Source organism: Paroedura picta, chromosome 2 (genome assembly GCF_049243985.1).
Source record: "Paroedura picta isolate Pp20150507F chromosome 2, Ppicta_v3.0, whole genome shotgun sequence".
Classification (NCBI taxonomy): domain Eukaryota; kingdom Metazoa; phylum Chordata; class Lepidosauria; order Squamata; family Gekkonidae; genus Paroedura; species Paroedura picta.
Window position 1 is genome coordinate 182,032,772 of NC_135370.1, and position 10,795 is coordinate 182,043,566.

Consider the following 10,795-nt stretch of genomic DNA (forward strand, 5'->3'; position numbering starts at 1 on the left):
AGGGTTCCCCCAATCTTTTGGGGCCTCTGGAATTCTGGTGACACACTGTAGGCACAGTTGCAAGATGGCTGCCACAGGAGGCAGGGCCAGTGACAAAATGCCTGCTTCAGGAGGCGGAGCCAACCACAAAATGTCACAGAGCGAGGTTATGTGGAACCGTAGTAGCGCTTTGTCAACATTTCATGCAGAAGCTCTGTTGAATGAGATACCTTTTAACTGGCACAGCCTGTCCCCCACCTACCCCGCACCCTTTCTAAAAGTACTCAGAAGCAGCCTGGAAGGGTGTCGGCTGGTGTCCACGGGCACCCTGTTGGGGAGCCTTGGTTTAAACACGGCAGGATCACTGGCAGTCTTCAAGCAAAGGTTGGATACACACTTTTCTTGGATGCTTTAGGATGCTTTGGGCTAATCCTGCGTTGAGCAGGGGGTGGGACTAGATGGCCTCTATGGGACCTTCCGACTCTATGATTCTACGATTCTATGATCTCTACTCCCACCGTCAACTGGAAGGAACATAGGAAGCTAACTGGTTAGCCAAGGAAATTTCTCCCCTTCTAGATTTCTTCAGCCAATCCAATGGGATTTCTCTGGATGCTGATGGGTGGATTCTTTTAAAATAATAATAATAATAATAATAATAATAATAACAACAACAACAACAACAACCCTTGCTCTCTCTGATGGGGAAAAGACAGATGGAGGTCCAACAAAGGAAAGAGAAAGTGCAGACTTGGTGCTTAGCTTATTTGGTTAGAAAATGACGGCCACCTATATTTCTAGTATTTTCTCAGTTTATTTCCTGGAAAATACCAGGCCATCCAGTTCAAAAGAGGACATCTGAGGACCGGACTGGATTTAATCATTTCTGAGACACTGCCAGCAGTTTAGGTGGGAAAGTGACACATTTGGTTACTGTCTTTAAAAAAAAATCGTTAGGTTTAAAAAACAAAAGATTAAAGATTAAAAAACAATGCCAAAGAAAACCGAAACAAAATCAACAGTGAGGTATACAGATATAGACGAAGAAGAGTTTTTGTACCCCACTTTTCTCTACTCAAAGGAATCTCAAAGTAGCTTACAATCACCTTCCCTTCTTCACCCTACAGCAGACCCTCTGGGAGGTAGGTGGGCCTGAGAGAGCTCTGAGAGAACCGCTCTGTGAGAACCGCTCCGTGAGGAGCCCAAAGTCACCCAGCTGGCTGCAGGTGGGGGAGAGGGGAATCAAACCCAGCTCCCCAGACTAGAAGCCGCTGTTCTTAACCACTAATTCACACTGGCTATATAAAGAACTCTGATTTTCTCCACCACAGATATAAGTAAAATTACAAACTTTTTGTTTTGCATTTATAAAGGGAAAAAAGCTCTCTTTCTCCTGTTCTCCAAATATTGTTTTTAACCATCAAAACCACAACTTATCTGTTCATTATGTGCAAAGATTTTATCAGGGGTTCCCAGTTAGATATTGTCTTTCCTCTAATCCAGGGGTAGTTAAACTGCGGCCCTTCAGAGGTCCATGGACTACAATTCCCATGAGCCCCTGCCAGCGAATGCTGGCAGGGGCTAATGGGATTTGTAGTCCATGGACCTCTGGAGGGCCGCAGTTTGACTACCGCTGCTTAATCCCTCTTGAGATGTTCCTGCATCTTTACCAAACAAGCCTCTCTTGCGGGTAACATTTCCCATTTCTGAGTTTATGATAATCTCACTGTCGATCAGATCATATTCCGGGAGACCCGTCTAGGCAGCTTCCCTGTCGTCGTGTTAGAAGGGCCTCCGGGCTGTGAAGGGTTTTACTGGAACCCTGTCATGACGCATGGTGAGCCTTATCACAAATCTCAAGGAGCTCAAAGTAGGAAATAAACTCAGGGACCCTTTGGCACATCCCTCGAGTTAACGGCAGGGCCCAAGCCTAACCAGAGGAAGAAGCAGACTGCTCACGAGAGTCTCTGGCTGGACATGCATCACGCTAGTCTTAACAGATCTCCACTGGCTCCCCAGGTGTTGATGAAGCCCCAGCTCAGACTCTCTCATCCTTCATACCATTGAGAAACCCCTGAATCATTCCTCAGGCCTCAAGAAACTTCAAAGAGGATGCCACAGGCCACACCTAGAATCAAAGAGTTGGAAGGGACCTCTTGGGCCATCTAGTCCAACCCCCTGCCCTGTGCAGGACACTCACCACCCTCTCGCTCATCCACTGTCACCTGCCATCCCCTTGAGCCTTCACAGAATCAGCCTCTCCGTCAGATGGCTGTCCAGCTTCTGTTTAAAAATCTCCAAAGGAGAACCCACCACCTCCCGAGGAAGCCTTTTCCACTGAGAAACCGCTCTGACTGTCAGGAACTTCTTCTGGATGTTTAGACGGAATTTAGAATCATAGAGTTGGAGGGGACCTCCTGGGTCATCTAGTCCAACCCCCTGCACTATGCAGGACACTCCCAACCCTCTCGCTCATCCACTGTCACCTGCCACCCCCTTGAACCTTCACAGAATCAGCCTCTCCGTCAGATGGCTCTCCAGCCTCTGCTTAAAAATCTCCAAAGATGGAGGACCCACCACCTCCCGAGGAAGCCTGTTCCACTGAGAAACCGCACTGACTGTCAGGAACTTCTTCCAGAGGCTTAGACAGAATTTCCTTTGGATTCATTTCATCCCATGGGTTCTGTGAAGTAAGTGGGGCTGAGAGAGCTCTGAGAGAATTGCCTATGAAAACAGCTCTAAGAGAACTGGGACTGTCCCATAGTCACCCAGCTGACTGCATGTGGAGGAGCAGGGAATCAAACCCAGCTTGCCAGATTACAAGCCGCTGCTCTTAACCACTACGCCACAGTGGCTCTTAAATGTTTTAAAGGAATTTTAGATTATTTTACTCTGTATTGTTGTCACCCGCCCTGGGACCTTCAGGTGAAATCCTGGCCATAAATTCCCACGTAAATAAATGAGGAAAGAAGGGAAATTCCTACATTGCGGGACAAGACGAACAAGGAGTGACTCATCCACATAGACTTGGTCCGGAATTTCAAGGGTGATCCTAAGCACACCTAAGGTTGCCAAATACAGATAGGGAAACACATGAGATTTGGGAGGGTGGGGGGGTGGAGCCAGAGGGTGGCAGAGTTTGGAGAAGGGTGGGACTTCAGTGGGGTATAACACCATAGAGGCCACCTCCCAGAGTGGCAATATTCTGCAGGCAAATTAAGAAGAAGAAGAAGAAGAAGAAGAAGAGTTGGTTCTTATATGCCGCTTTTCCCTACCCGAAGGAGGCTCAAAGCGGCTTACAGTCGCCTTCCCTTTCCTCTCCCCACAACAGACACCCTGTGAGGGAGGGGAGGCTGAGAGAGCCCTGATATCACTGCCCGGTCAGAACAGTTTTATCAGTGCCGTGGCGAGCCCAAGGTCACCCAGCTGGCTGCATGTGGGGGAGTGCAGAATCGAACCTGGCATGCCAGATTAGAAGTCCGCACTCCTAACCACGACACCAAACTGGCTCTCCATCTCTGTCACCCAGAGATCTGTTGTGATTCCAGGAGATCTCCAGCCACCACCTGGAGGGTGGCAACATATCAGAGTATTTTTCACCCGGGGAACAGGGCTACCTTTTATTCCTTTCGGGGGGTAGTTGTGGTGTTCTGTTGTAAAACAGCAGGATTCGAGCCCAGGAGCACTTTAGGGGCCCTGAAGATACAGGACAATTTCACAGCGCATGTAAAGAGTGCAAATGAGAATTACTCGATCTTTTTTATGTGACCTAAATACTACAGCCTCAGTTTGGTCATTTTAATGTCTAGGGAGAGTTCAGACTTGGTTTGATCCCACGTGGGCTTTTGGCAGCTAGCAGCATCTGCAAAACTCTCTTCCAATATCCCATTTCAGGGTAGTCAAAGAAGGGAGAGGAAGGGAAGGCGACTGTAAGCCACTTTGAGAATCCTTTGAGTACTGAAAAACAGGGTATTAAAAACAAGTCTCTGACTTTCTTCCTATCAGCTTTCTTTATTGCTGATCTGACCTGGAGAGCCCCAGGAAGAATATCCTGTCAGATGTCAGAAGCCAAGCAAGGTCAACTCTGGCTCGTATTTGGATGGGAGACCTCCAAGTATTCGGGTGGTTGTTCCTCCAAGGAGTCATAATACCGAGGCAGGCAGTGGACAACCTCCTCCAACTGTCCCTTGCTTGGCTCTCCTGGCTATTCTACACACGCCAGACGAGCAATAAACCTTCTTTGTCCAGCTTTCACCCCCTTGAACAGTAATGGGGAAGGCGAAGGTGTGAATGACCTTGATCTTGGCCTCCAGCTGGGAACCCTTCCCCTTCGGGGTCCTCTCTAGCTCCTTTGTGGCTGCTCTTCCCAGCCTCAGTCTCCTCCTGAGAGATTTGGTTGCAGTCTCCCTTTGGGCTGATGCTGGAGCTGAGGAATATTTTCCTCCACGCTAATATTCATCTCTTCGCCCTGTAGGGGGCAGGCTCTCACCAATGAGGAAAACTCCATGCCTTCGTTCTGCAAACTTTGCCCAAGTGCACGGACCGACCTTGGTATCTGCATAGCACCTTTCCCGTATATTTTTCTTAGCACCCCCTACAACAACCTGGTCAGGCAGGCCATGTTATTATCCTCACATGGCTTAATTGCCTGTATCAACAAGGAGAACTGTTTTTCTGGATCAGGAGGTCACTTGGTGGAGTGGTTAGGAGTGTTGGCCCTTAATTTGGAGAGTCAGGTGTGATTCCCCGCTCTTCTTCCACGTGCAGCCAACCGGTTGCCCTCAGGCCAGTCTCAGTTCTCTGAGAGCTCTCTCAGCCTCACCTCCCTCACAGGACATCTGTTGTGGGGAGAGGAAGGGGAGGCAATTGTAAGCCAATTTCAGACTCCTTCCGGTAGTGAATAGTGGGGTGTAAAAACCAACTCTTCTAATCTGGGGAACTGGGTTTGATTCCCCACTCCTCCTCCACGTGAGGCCAGCTGAGTGACCTTGGGCCAGTCCCAGTTCTCTCAGAGCTCTCTCAGCCCCACCTACCACACAGGAGGTTTGTTGTGTGGATGGAACGTGCTTTGAGACTTTGACTAGTAAAAAATGGGGTGCAAAAAAACCAGTTCTCTTTCTTCATTATTTCGGACTCTAAAAACAAGCCTTTTGGGGTGGGAGAGAGAAAAGCAGTATGCCCCGAGGGGATCTAGAGGGGATCTAGAGCTCACCTAGCCAAGCCCAAGACCCAAATATTTTCTCTCTGTGTACGCAAGCCATAAATTCCATCTATCAAGAGAGGGGCGGAGCTGGACAAGGGCTTCCCTGAGAGTCCCTTTTACAACAACTTCCACACCCACTTCCGCCATGGATGGCTGGAACACAGAAGCCAGAGCGGAAAACCACACCAGCGAGAGCGTCCACGGTGGGGGAGCTCAACTCAAGTGGAACAATCTAGTTTCGGATTTGGGAAGGTTGGGCAAGCCAAGAGCAATTCTGTGCAACAACGGGATTGAACCTTGAGCCAAGGGAGGGGAGTCCCAGAGAGCCCCGGGTAAGACCCCGCAAACTTCCGTCCCTTCAGCCAGAGCTTGCCTGGCAACAGGGCTTGTCTCGACCTTCTGCACATGCTCTGAAATGGGTGGAACCCCTTCCCTGGGAAGAAAGGTTCAGCTAGGAGAAAGGACGGCTGAGGGGGTGACGTGAGAGAGGTTCACAAAGAGATGCACGGGATGGAGGAGGTGGAGAAAGGAGTCCTTTTCTTCCTTTCTCGCAAGGCGAGAACTCCTGGCCACTCGAGGAAGTGAGTAAGCAGTGGGATTAGACCACAAGAAAATAAGTAATTCTCGACGCAAAGCATCGTTAAGACATGGAATTCCCTGCTGCAGGAAGTGGTGGCAGAGGCAGGCGCAGACAGCTTCAAGAAAGATTTGGAGCAGAGGTGCTCGTCCATGAGTGGCTCGTCACCACAAGGGATAAGGGGAATGCTCTGTCTGGGGCAGCGATCCTCTCCATGCTTGGTGCTTGGGAGGCCACCGTGGGAGGCCCCTGGGTTCTGGCCACTGTGGGAGATGGAGAGTTGGACAGGATGGGCCACTGGCCTGAGACAACAGGGCCTCGCTTATGTTCATCCCACTTTGCCTCTCAAACATCCTGTGGGGGGGGGACTGTCAGGGGACAGGGGAGATCACAAGACGTCCTAGTCCCATTGTATACGGCATTGGTCAGACCACACCTGGAGTACTGTGTGCAGTTCTGGAGGCCTCACTTCAAGAAGGACATCGATAAAATTGAAAGGGTACAGAGGAGAGCGACGAGGATGATCTGGGGCCAAGGGACCAAGCCCTATGAAGATAGGTTGAGGGACTTGGGAATGTTCAGCCTGGAGAAAAGGAGGTTGAGAGGGGACATGATAGCCCTCTTTAAGTATTTGAAAGGTTGTCACTTGGAGGAGGGCAGGATGCTGTTTCTGCTGGCTGCAGAGGAGAGGACACGCAGTAATGGGTTTAAACTTCAAGTACAACGATATAGGCTAGATATCAGGAAAATATTTTTCACAGTCAGAGTAGTTCAGCAGTGGAATAGGCTGCCTAAGGAGGTGGTGAGCTCCCCCTCACTGGCAGTCTTCAAGCAAAGGTTGGATACACACTTTTCTTGGATGCTTTAGGATGCTTAGGGCTGATCCTGCGTAGAGCAGGGGGTTGGACTAGATGGCCTGTGTGGCCCATTCCAACTCTATGATTCTATGATTCTATGAGTTGACTCTACACAGCAAACCACTGGACTTCAAAGAAGATGCCATAAGGTCCCCTCAGGGCTTGGAAGAGGCAGATGGCATATCATGACAGAGTCTCAAATAATGACTCTCAACATTCCGCAATTAAGGGTACTTCTGCCCACCAAGCTCCCAATTCTGACACATTTATTTCCTCCTCTGTTTCTCCTAGAATTTAACCCAAACAAATGGTAACCAAATGAGCTAAATTTGTTTTCCCTGCTTGGTCCTTGAATCTGTTAAAACACCTTCCTTACGCTTTATGCTAATTTACTGCTCACCCTGAATCATAGAATCCTAGAGTTGGAAGGGACCTCCTGGGTCATCTAGTCTAGCCCCCTGCACTATGCAGGACACTCACAACCCTCTCGCTCATCCAGTGGTGCCAGAGGATTGGAGGCGGGCAAATATTGTCCCCATCTTCAAGAAAGAGAAAAAAGAGGATCCGGGTAACTATCTACCTGTCAGCTTGACCTCTGTAGCTGGCAAAATTTTGAAACAAATTATCAAACAGTCAGTCCTTGAGCAGCTAGAACAGAGGGCTGTGATTTCTAAGACTCAGCACGGGTTTCGCAAGAACAAATCATGTCATGTCCTGCATAGTGCAAGGGGTTGGACTGGATGACCCAGGAGATCCCAACTCGATGATTCTAAATTCCGTCTAAACCTCCGGAAGAAGTTCCTGACAGTTAGAGCGGTTCCTCAGTGGAACAGGCTTCCTCGGGAGGTGGTGGGTTCTCCATCTTTGGAGGTTTTTACATAGGGGCTGGAGAGCCAACTGACAGAGAGGCTGATTCTGTGAAGGTTCAAGGGGGTGGCAGGTAACAGGAGGCCCTTCCAACTCTGATTTTATGATTAATCCCACTTGACTTTGCCAACACAAAAGCCAATCATGTTCATGTACCAATTAATTAATAAACCATTGAGGACCCTGAGGCTGAGGCAGAAGACTCAGGGACAAACCCAATCAGAAGTACGTACCTGGAACATGGATGTCATTGAAACACAGCTTCCTGAGACCTCTTTTCTCAAAACACGAAATGGCTTACAGCTGCAGTTCATTTGCTTCTCTCTCTCTGAGCTCACAGGTGAGGCAAATGAATCCCAAGGCACTGGTAATTGGGAGCGCAGTTTCACAGTCAAAAAGTCCTGGTGGCCTGCTCTGAAAATGCAGGCCTGAAGCCTGAACCAATCATAGAATCATAGAATCATAGAGTGGGAAGGGGCCATACAGGCCATCTAGTCCCACCCCCTGCTCAACGCAGGATCAGCCCTAAGCATCCTAAAGCATCCAAGAAAAGTGTGTGTCCAACCTTGGCTTGAAGACTGCCAGTGAGGGGGAGCTCCCCACCTCCTTAGGCAGCCTATCCCACTGCTGAACTACTCTGACTGTGAAAAACTTTTTCCTGATATCTAGCCTATATCGTTGTACTTGAAGTTTAAACCCATTCCTGCGTGTCCTCTCCTCTGCAGCCAACGGAAACAGCATCCTGCCCTCCTCCAAGTGACAACCTTTCAAATACTTAAAGAGGGCTATCATGTCCCCTCCACGTGTTTTAAATGTTTTAGACAGAAGCACAAGATAAAAAGCTATTCTTTTACTACACCCTCTGCCTCTATGTATGGACTGGTCATTTCCATTTCATTGTATCTGAAGATATAAGCGTGTGCACAGAAGCTTATACCCAGAAGATTTCCGCACATCAGTAAAAATAGCATTTTGCCAGTTGAAGGGCGAAGTGCTAAATGTTATCTGGCTTCCCAGCCATTCCTCACCTTTTCTCCTGTCTTGCCTTGTCTGCCATTTCACGCTTCTTACACTCCACACGTGTCGCTGGAAATGGTGGAAGAGAGCAACACACCTTATACACAAATCTCTTCCACGCAGCCAATCCCATTTCTCCATATTCTATAATGGGAATTTTTACATTCCCAATTTTCCCGGGGCCTGGGGGGGGGGAGTTGGGGTTTGAGGTAGAGCCTCCAAACTTTCAGGGTAGCTCCGGGAGACTCTTCCATGACTCCCCTCCAAATTTCAGAATGATTGGTCCCAGGAGTCCACATCTAGGGGCTCCCAAAGAGGGTGCCCCCATCCCTCCATTATATCCTATGTAGAATCCCTCCCATAGAATATAATGGAGAGATGGGGGCACCCTCTTCGGCAGCCCCTAGACGTGGACCCCTTGGACCAAATGGAAGGCACCATTCATATGCAGCTTGGATTAGAAATAAAACCTCACATGAAATAACATTGCTTTTTCAATAAAGAAGGCAGAGAGACCCCCACCTGTGCTCTGCTGGGGCCTTTTTGAGGCCATTCTTGTTTATGTCCAAGGAATGTTTTGTGATGGGGAAAACTACCCTCCAGGCACAGAAGGCGACCAGAAGACAAACAAAGAAGGGTTTGGACAGATGCATTCATTTCCGAAAGCGTTGTTTCTAGCGTCTTCAGGGTCTGGGTTTACTCTTTTATTTCCGTGTGGGGGGTTGCCAGGCTCTTCAAATCCCAGACAGGGGTCATGTACTAAATTCTGAGTGGCTCAGAAGCAAAAGGAGAACAAAACCCTTGGTTGATGTCGGGGTGGAGTGGGAAAAGCACGAGAACGTTAAACCAGCTGCAAGGAAGAGAAGACCTTTGAGGGCTTTGAAGGGTAAGAAACAAAGAGGGCTGTGCCCCACAGAAGAAGGGGGAAAGAATCTATGATTTTCAGGAAAACTAAAATTCAGCATATTCACTTTTCACTCATTATGTCTTCAGATGTGCCGTTGGGTACGTGTAGACAAGGGTAGTCAACCTGTGGTCCTCCTGATGTTCATGGACTACATTTCCCATGAGCCCCTGCCAGCAAATGCTGGCAGGGGCTCATGGGAATTGTAATCCATGAACATCTGGAGGACCACAGGTTGAGGATCCCTGCTTTATTGAATGTCCTGGAAGGTTGAAATGTTCCCCTACAGCAGGGGTAGTCAACCTGTGGTCCTCCGGATGTCCATGGACCACAAACGCTGGCAGGGGCTCATGGGAATTGTAATCCATGAACATCTGGAGGACCACAGGTTGACTACCCCTGCTTGTAGACACTGGTCAGTGTCCTGTATTGAGGCCCATAAATGGGAACAATTAAGGATCAGCTCAGCTTCTCTCAACTTTTTAACCAGGATGTTAGATGCACTATATGAAGCAGTAGAGAAAGAGAGAAGAGGACAAGATGCATTTTGCATAGATGAGATCTTTCTGCATTCTTATTTTACTTATTGTTTTGTCTCTTTGCTAACCCGATTTCATTCTAAATAAAACTAAAAGAAAAAGAAAAAAGAAACCCCTCAAACATCCTTGAGGCTTCGAGAAACCTCAGAAGTGGTGTGATCCTTGCAGAATACTGCTGGGAAGCAGAGCTGTGGACACGCCCACCCAAGGCCCCTCCCCTTCCCACATCCTCCAGGCCCATCATTGGACCTTGGGGGGGGGGGATGCAGGTAGATATAACCATTTGGGTCAAATTTCACAGTCAGAGTGGTTCAACAGTGGAACAGGCTGCCTAAGGAGGTGGTGAGCTCCCCCTCACTGGCAGTCTTCAAGCAAAGGTTGGAGACACACTTTTCTTGGATGCTTTAGGATGCTTAGGGCTGATCCTGCGTTGAGCAGGGGGTTGGACTAGATGGCCTGTGTGGCCCCTTCCAACTCTATGATTCTATATCACCCAGTAAATAACGAATTAAAAAAAATACATTAAACATTCATTCACTTCCATCCATTTGGGAAACCCTTCCGGGGCCGTCAAGAAACCCTGGTAGAAAAAGCCCTGGGTAGATGGACTAAAGTGGATTGCCATTGCTGACCTCCAGGTGGACCGTGGACTTCTTCCGTGGTCTCCCATCCAAATACTAAGCAAGATCAACCCTGCGTAGCTCCCAGGATCTTACCAGATTGGGCTAGCGTAGGCTACCTGGATTGGTGCCCTGTCCCTTGAACACGCGGGTATTTACCTGTGGGTGTTATTTAGTTCCCATTTCCCCAGGTGAAGAGTGACATCTTGAGTACACTTTAGTGGGAGTAAGT